Raw genomic sequence first — 8748 nt, 5'->3', positions numbered from 1 at the left:
TGTCTGACTGTGAATGATTTAGCTTGCCTGGGTCCCAGCCCTTCCATCTGGCCTTCGAAGAACTAGACGTTGATGACAGCCATGAGCATGGCTTTAGACACGCTGGTGCAAGGATCTATGTGACCTCTAATCTCACAAGAGTCCTTGCTCAGACCCAGAAAGGGCTTCTCTACAGTATAGGAGAGGGATTGCCTCCAGGCTGCATGGGGGCAGCTGCCAACATGAATGGCTTGGTCCTCAACCTATAGAGCTTAAAGGTATTTATTTATATAATAATGAAAAACTGAGAAAAATCTAAATGTCTACCAGTAGGAGTAATTAGAGTGTACCCCTTTATCCATGGGGGATTTGTTCCAAGCTCCCCCAGTGGATGCCTGAAACTGAGGATAGTCCTGAACTCTATACATGCGATGGTTTTTTTTGATCCAATAACAGAGATGGCTACTAAGTGACTAATGGGCAGGTGGTGTAGACAGCATGAATATGCTGGACGAAAGGATGATCCACATAACAGTCTGGACAGAGTGGAATGGCACACAATTTGATGACACTACTCAGTAGGATGCACAATTTAAAACTTACGAGTTTTTTCTGGAATTTTCCATTTAACTGCAGTTGACCATGGGTAAACAGACCACAGTTGACCATGGGTAACGAAAGCTCTGGAAAGTGAAACCGTGGATCTGGGGGAACTATTGTACATATCTTATAAAATATTATGTTGCCATTTAAAAATTGTGATGAATATATGTGTACTGGCATGGAAAGATGTCTGAATTGTATGGCTAAGTGAGAAAAAGCAGTTCCAGAATAGCAAATACAGTTTAATTCTGCAATATTAAAAGATGTTTTTAAAGGTATATATATATATTTTTTTATGGTGAAAATTTATACATATATTTGGAATTAGCCAGCTGGACTCAGTTTAGATGATCCCAATTTTGTTGGCAACATCTCAAGCATTATAATTAGGAGCCAGTCGAACATTTGCCTTCTTTCCGTCAGGCCGAATCAGAGTGTTGACTTTGGCCACATCAATGTCATAGAGCTTCTTCACAGCCTGTTTGATCTGGTGCTTGATGGTGGCTTTAACATCCACAATGGACACAAGAGTGTTGTCGTCTTCTATCTTCTTCATGGCAGACTCAGTGGTCAGCGGAAACTTGATGATAGCATAATGGTCAAGCTTGTTTCTCCTGGGGGCGCTCTTCCGAGGATATTTGGGCTGCCTCTGGAGTCTCAGTGTCTTGGGCCTCCGGAAGGTGGGTGACGTGTGGATCTTGTTTTTTTTTTGTGGCTGTGGACACCCTTCAACACTGCTTTCTTGGCCTTTAAAGCATTCGCTTTGGCTGCTTTAGGAGGGGCAGGAGCTTCCTTCTCCGCTTTTGGCGCCATCTTGTGAAAAAGCTAAAGGTATATTTTTAAAAGATGTATAAATATGTGTGTGTACATTATGTGTGTGTGTGCATGTGTGTGTGTGTGTGTGTGTGTGTGTAAATGAACAGAATAGAGATGAGAAGTCTCTACCTAGATTCTCTGGAGTGCTTACCTCCAGAGGCAGCACTAAGAGTGAAAGGGGTGCTGAAAGGAATGTTCTCCAGTTTGGGGAGTGGTATGCTTCCGATCACTTAGATATTTACAGTAAGAATACATTCACATATTAGATAATTACCTTTTCTCTTCAAAATAAGAGAGAGAAATAAAGAACTATTATTAACGTTGAGGAAGTGAGGAAGATGAAAAGGGGCAGTCAATGAAAGGATTCTTTCATTTTTTCCTCCATATACTTCTGTACTATTAGAATTCATGAACAAGAATGCACTCATGTATTTCTTGTATGGTGGTATGGTGATTTTTTTTTATCATGCAAAAGTTCATTTATGCATTCCACAGCTAATATTTTTTGACTCTTTACTCAATGCTTAACACCAAGCTCTGCACCTGATCTGTAATTCTCACAATATTCTGAGCCACATATCAACATCCCATTTTACACAAGAGGAATCTGGGGCCAACAGACTGCTTAGGTAATCTGCCCAGCTACCCATCCAGCTAGCAAATAGTGGGACTAAGATTCAACCAGGTCCACCTGGCTGCAGAGCCTACACTCTCACCTGTCACACTCCACATACTGGGCCATGGTGGCAGGGACCAGGAGGAATGAGGCTTCTCTGCCTTCATGTAAGTGGAACCTAGTCAAGATGGAAAATGTGACAGAAAGGCTAAAGAAATGGACAGACTGAGCAAAATAAGCAGAAACATTTAATGGAAAGAAAAGCTCAGAGAAATAGCCCTAATAAAGTTGAATGACACTAAAATGACAGAGGTGGTTAGGTGAACTGGAGTGCCCATAAGCATTTTCCTTTGATTCTGCACACCCAGAAGCAGTGTGTCACACTGCAGCTCTGTCCAGATGATTCTCATACTAGCCCAGCAGAGTTCTGTGGTTGGAAGGGACTGTGAGAGCACTCAGAGTCCATTCCCTGCCTGCAGGAGTGAATAACTAAGGCATGGAGTAACTTAAATTACAGGATCAAAGTAGCTTTTCCATCCCAACCCCCAAGTCAGCAAAGGAGTTGGAACTGTGTGCTGGAGTCCAGGGATGGAGTGACAGTCACATGAGTCAGCGTGTGGAAAATTATATTCATACTACAACTCTTTACAAAGGAAACAACTGCCCATGCCCCTTTCCAGCTGTAAAACATCTGGTTGGCGGGGGAGGATGTCAACTGGGGAAATGGAAAGGAGCCACTCTAGTGCCCTTTCTGTTAGAGTGGCCTCTGCAGGGGGAATGGGGGCAGACTAGAAGGGGCTTGGGGGAGTTGGGTCTAAGTTGTTTGTGCATTATCAGTGTCACTCTCAGTGTCACTCTCTCTTCCCATGATCCCCCTTGTCAGGGCATGTCTCCATTAGCAGGCCCAATCAGACAGAGTGCATTAAGAATGATTAAAGGCCTTGCAAGAGATTAAGAGAATTACATTTGTATACTCCCTCTAGCCAAGGCTGAAGGACAACTGCTGGTGATTCTCTGAATAGCTTTACAGGTGCAAAGCAGAATTACTGAAGTGGGTTCCAGGGATTAGAGCTTTGAATGATGAGGATGTAATGCAGAGACAAGTTCTCTGAGGGAAACAGCTCCTCAGTTATGGGCATTAAGGGGACTGCTGGGGAGGATTTGAATGAGGATACAAGTTTGACAACAGAGATCCAGGAAGCAATCCACTGGGCAAGGATTGGCTGTGGTTCACTGTGGCAAACCAGTGCAAAATGAACGGAACACCAAAAACTCAGTAATTGAGATAAATAATATTTTAATGCCATATTTTTAAAAAATCAAAATTAATGCAAAAAAATCTGATGAACAAAATATCAAAATTTAAAATAAAGACCAGGGCTGGGCTGAGCCATATTGGAGCCTGAGGCAAAAAGAAAAATGTGTCCCTTGGCTTTAGTGGAAGCAAACTCATTCATCACGTTTTCCAAATCTACTTCTTTGCTTATCTCTACTTCAGTTGAGAGAATGGCCATGTTTGATGATTTCTCTTGACATATGACAATCTTAAATAATTTTTCATAAACTTAAGCCCAACTGAAATTATAATAAATTCAATTCTGATATAAATCAAACAAATATTTAAGCCTAAAATAATTCCGTGAGTTATAGTATACCTACTTTTCAATTTTTCAGTATTTTTCAGCAACTTTAATGTTCTGGAAAAAATTAATCGCTAAAAAAAATGGATACAGAGCTAGGCATGGTGGTGCATGCCTCTAATCCCAGCACTTTGGGAGGCCAAAGCAGGTGGATTGCATGAGCCCAGGAGCTCAAGACCAGCCTGGGCAATATGGTGAAACCCCATCTTTACAAAAAATAAAAATAAAAAAATTAGCTGGGCATGGTGGTGTACACCTGTAGTCTCAGCGACTCAAGAGGCTGAGCCCAGGAGGTAGAGGTTGCAGTGAGCTGAGATCGCATCACTACACTCCAGGTTGGGCAACAGAGTGAGACCCCGTGTCTCAGAAAAAGAAGCATATGGGAGTGCATAGGTTGCTTTTTTCCTTGAGCTCCAACATGGTTCTGCAGGTCTTTAGTGGTAAATAATCCCCAGCAGATGGTCTCCAGTGGGAAATGGGTGTGTCTGCCTCAAAGGTACTGGTGATTCTTGCTTATTTCTCCTTTCTTCTGCCTCTCTGGAGTCCTCCTCAGGAATGGGGATGCAGGGAACCATTTCACCCATTTCATACCTTCCTCAGAGGCTGTGAGATTACTGGAGACTGGGGACAACATTATCCTCCTGTTCCTGCCTGACAAATGAGAGTCCCTGGCCTTCGGGGAGAGGTTACCTTGAGTCAAAGGCCAAAGGCACATAGAACATTTCTGACACAGAACCTATGACTATGAATACTGTACTGTTCACCAAGCAACTTAAACTTTTTTTAGAATTTCTTGGCTAGAAGAAAATTTCTGAGATAATACAGTTTTAAAAGTTAAATATAGATATAGATAGGCTCACATGGTTTAAAATCCAAGATAATATAAAAAGGTAAACATCGAGGGACTTAGAGCAGAGCAGGATGGCAGAATAGAAGGTTCCACTGATTTCCTCCCTGCAAGGAAACCAGTTTTGCAACTATCTACACAAAAAAACTGCGAGCACTCACAGTACTTGGTTTTAATTTCACATTGTTGAAACAGGCACTGAAGAGGTAGGGAAAACAGTCTTGATCGCTGATGCCACCCCTCCACCATCACCTGGCAGCAGTGGCTTGGTGTGGAGAGTGTCTCTGTGAGCTGGGGAGAGGGAGGTTGCAGCATTTGTCAGGCACTGAACTCAGTGCTGCCTTATTACAACAGAAAACAAAACTGGACCAAACTTTCCTGACACCTACCCATGGGAGGAGCATTTAAATCAGCCCTAGCCAGAAGGGAATTGCCAATCCTAGTGGTCTGAACTTGAGTTATCTCAAGCCTTGCCACTGCGGACTAAAGTGCTCTGGGGTCCTACGTAAACTTGAAAGGCAGTCTAGGCCACAAGGACTTCAATTCCTAGGTGAGTCCTAGTGCTGAACCCACATTCAGCAGCCACCAGAGACATCAGACTGGGGGAGCATGCAACCTATTGAGACACCAGCTGGGGCAGCTAAGGAAGTGTCTGTGTCACCCTTCCCCTAAGCACAGGCTGCACAGTTCGCAGCTCCAAAGGAGACCCCTTCCCTCTGCTTAAGGAGAGGAAAGGAAAGAGTGGAGAGAACTTTGTCTTGCATCTTGGCATACCAAGCTCAGTCACAGCAGGATAGGGCACCAGTCAGAGTTATGAGGCCCCCTTTTCAGATCCTAGCTCCTGGATGACATTTCTAGACACACCCTGAGCCAGAAGGGAATCTACTGCCTTAAAGCAAAGGACCCAGTTCTAGCAGGATTCATTACCTGCTAACTGAAGAGCCCTTGGGCCCTGAGAAGCCAGCAGCGATACCCAGGTACTACAGGGAAGGCCTTGGGTAAGACTCAGACTTGTTGGCTTCAGGTGAGACTCAGCACATTCCCAGCTGTGGTGGCTATGGGGTGAGACTCCTTCCACTTGAAAAAAGCAGAGAGAAAAGTATAGGGGACTTTGCCTTGCACCTTAGATATCAACACTGCCACAGGTGGATAGAGCACCAAGCAGGCTCTTGGAGTCTCCGACGCTAGAACTTGGCTCTTGGATGGCATTTCTGGACCTGCCCTGGTCCTGAGAGGAGCCCCTGCCTTGAAGGGTGAGTCCCAAGCCAGGCAGCATTCACCATAAGCTGACTGAAGAACACTTGGGCCTTAAGGAGACATTGGTGGTAGTCTGGCAGTACTCCCCATGTGCCTGTAATGGGCATGGGGTGAGGCTCTTCTGCTTTGGAAAGGGGAGGGAAGAGTGAGAAGGACTGTGTTTTGGGGGTTGGAGTGCCAGCTCAGCCACAGTACAATAGAACACCAGGTAGATGCCTAAGGTTTTTGACTCTAGTCCCTGGCTTCTGGACAGCACCTCTGAATATACCTGGGCACTGGAACTCACCACCCTGAAGGGAAAGACACAGGCCTGGCTGGCTTTTCTACCTGCTGATTGTAGAGTCCCAGGGCCTTTAGCAAACATAGGCCATAACCAGGAAGTAGTTACAATAGGCCTTGGGTGAGATCAGTAGTGTGTTGGCTTCAGGTCTGACTCAGTGCAATAAGTGGTGGTGGCCACAGGGGTGATTGTGTCACTCCACCTCCAGCTCCAGGTGGCTCAGGACAGAAAGAGAGAGACTCTGTTTGTTTGGTAGAAAGTAAGGGAAAAGAATAAGAGTCTCTTCCTGGTAATCCAGAGAATTCTTCCAAATCTTGTTCAAGACTATCAAGGCAGTACCTCTAAGGGTCTGTAAGAACCACAGCATTGCTGGGCTTGGGGTGCCCCCTAAAGCAGATACATCTTAGATGACAACAACAAAGTCCTTTCAAATATCTGGAAAGCCCTCCTGAGAAGGATGGGTACAAACAAGCCCTTACGGGACAGTGAAGACTACAATAAATACCTAACTCTTCAATGCCCAGACACCAAAGAATATCTAAAAGCATCAACACCATTTAGGAAAACAAGACCTCACCAAAGGAACTAAATAAGGCACCAGAGACCAATCCTGGAGAAACAAAGATGTGTGACCTTTCAGACAGAGAATTCAAAAGAGCCGTGTTGAGAAAACTCAAAAAAATTCAAGATAACACAGAGAAGGAATTCAGAATTCTATCAGATACATTTCACAAAGAAATTGAAGTAATCAAAAAGAATCAAGTAGAAGTTCTGCAGCTGAAAAATGCAATTGGCATACTGAAGACTACATCAGAGTCTTTTAATAGCAGAATTGATCAAGTAGAAGAAAGAATTGGTGAGCTTGAAGACAGGCTATTTGAAAATACACAGAGGAGACAAAAGAAAAAAAAATAAAAAATAATAAAGCACACCTATAGGATCTGGTAAATAGCCTCAAAGTGGGCAAATGTAAGAGTTATGGCCTCAAAGAAGAGGTAGAGAAAGAGATGGGGGTAGAAAATTTATTCAAAGGGATAATAACAGAGAAATTCCCAAACCTAGAGAAAGATACCAATATCTAAGTACAAGAAGGTTATAGAACATCAAGCAGATTTAATCCAAAGAACACTACCTCAAGACATTTTTAATAATTGAACTCCCAAAGGTCAAGCATAAAGAGAGAATCCTAAAAGCTCAAGAAAAAAACATAAACAAATAACATAAAATGGAGCTGCAATACATCTGACATCAGACTTTTCAGTGGAAACCTTGCTGAGGAGAGAGTGGCATGACGTATTTAAAGTGCTGAAGGGAAAGAACTTTTACCCTAGAATAGTATATCCAGTGAAAATATCCTTCAAATATAAAGGAGAAATAAAGACTTTCCCAGACAGAAAAAAAGCTAGGGGATTCCATGAACACCAGACCTGTCCTATAAGAAATGCTAAAGAGAGGCCGGGCGCGGTGGCTCACGCCTGTAATCCCAGCACTTTGGGAGGCCGAGGCGGGCGAATCACAGGTCAGGAGATCAAGACCACAGTGAAACCCCGTCTCTACTAAAAATACAAAAAATTAGCCGAGCGTGGTGGCGGGCGCCTATAGTCCCAGCTACTTGGGAGGCTGAGGCAGGAGAATGGCGTGAACCTGGGAGGTGGAGCTTGCAGTGAGCCGAGATCGCGCCACTGCACTCCGGCCTGGGTGACAGAGCAAGACTCCGTCTCAAACAAAACAAAACGAAACAAAAAACAAAAAGAGAAATGCTAAAGAGAGTACTTCAGTCAGAAAGAAAATGACATTAATGACTAATAAGAAATCATCTGAATGTACAAAACTCACTGGTAATAATAAGGAAAAGGTGGAGATAGTGATCAGGTACAAAAAAAAATAGAAAAAATGAATGAGACCTACTATTTGATAGCACAACAGGGTGATGATAGTCAATAATAATTTAATTGTACATCTTAAAATAAGTGAAAGAGTTTAACTGGATTGTTTGTAACACAAAGGATAAATTCTTGAGGGGATGGATACCCCATTTTACATGATGTTTGAGTATTATGCATTGCACATCTGTATCAAAACATCTAATGTACCTCATAAATATAAACACTCAGTACCCAAAAAATTAAAATTAAAATCTTAATAAACAAATATTACAAAAGTAAATATTGAGAACCCTTTCTCCCAGCTTTATGTCCACCACCCTGCAAATAGGTAAGAACTTTTAGTAGTTTCTTGGTAATGGAACTTCTTTAAAAATAGTATTGAAATAGGTTTTATAAGTTAGATTGGACCCATCCACCTCTTTCTGGAAGAGATTAGCTGGTACTGAGCACTGAGCAGTGTGGTCATACTTGGGTACCACAGTGTGCACAGGCAGAGGCAGCCCCCCAATCTTGTACACTGGCATAGTGTCCAGTGTGGGTGCAGTTGGATACCCCAGAGCCAAGCTAACAGGGCATGGATCTGAGGCCGTCAGTGTGGTTGAGGTTTTCCCCCTGTGACATCTTTGGTCTAATAATAATCCCCAAGGAAAGGGTATCAGTGTTTCCTAGAAACACATGACGAACTCTGTAATCTGTCCCACCTTCAACCGCAAGCAAACTTCTGCATACTCAGGATTACACGCATCCTCACAACTGAGATGACATTCCAAACCACAAGCACAACGCTTTGTTTTTGTGGTCACCACGTACAACAAGATAGCAGT

The 8748-nt window shown here is 43.2% G+C and overlaps 1 pseudogene; it reads right to left on the bottom strand.

Annotated features, from left to right (window-relative positions):
- Positions 1-925: 925 nt before the first annotated feature.
- LOC129030529 (large ribosomal subunit protein uL23-like) lies at positions 926-1395 on the bottom strand (annotated as a pseudogene).
- Positions 1396-8748: the final 7353 nt, after the last annotated feature.

The sequence above is a fragment of the Pongo pygmaeus genome, chromosome 12 (genome assembly GCF_028885625.2).
Source record: "Pongo pygmaeus isolate AG05252 chromosome 12, NHGRI_mPonPyg2-v2.0_pri, whole genome shotgun sequence".
Classification (NCBI taxonomy): Eukaryota; Metazoa; Chordata; class Mammalia; order Primates; family Hominidae; genus Pongo; species Pongo pygmaeus.
Note: the sequence above shows the minus strand (reverse complement) of the source record. Positions and strands in the feature narration are given on the sequence as shown.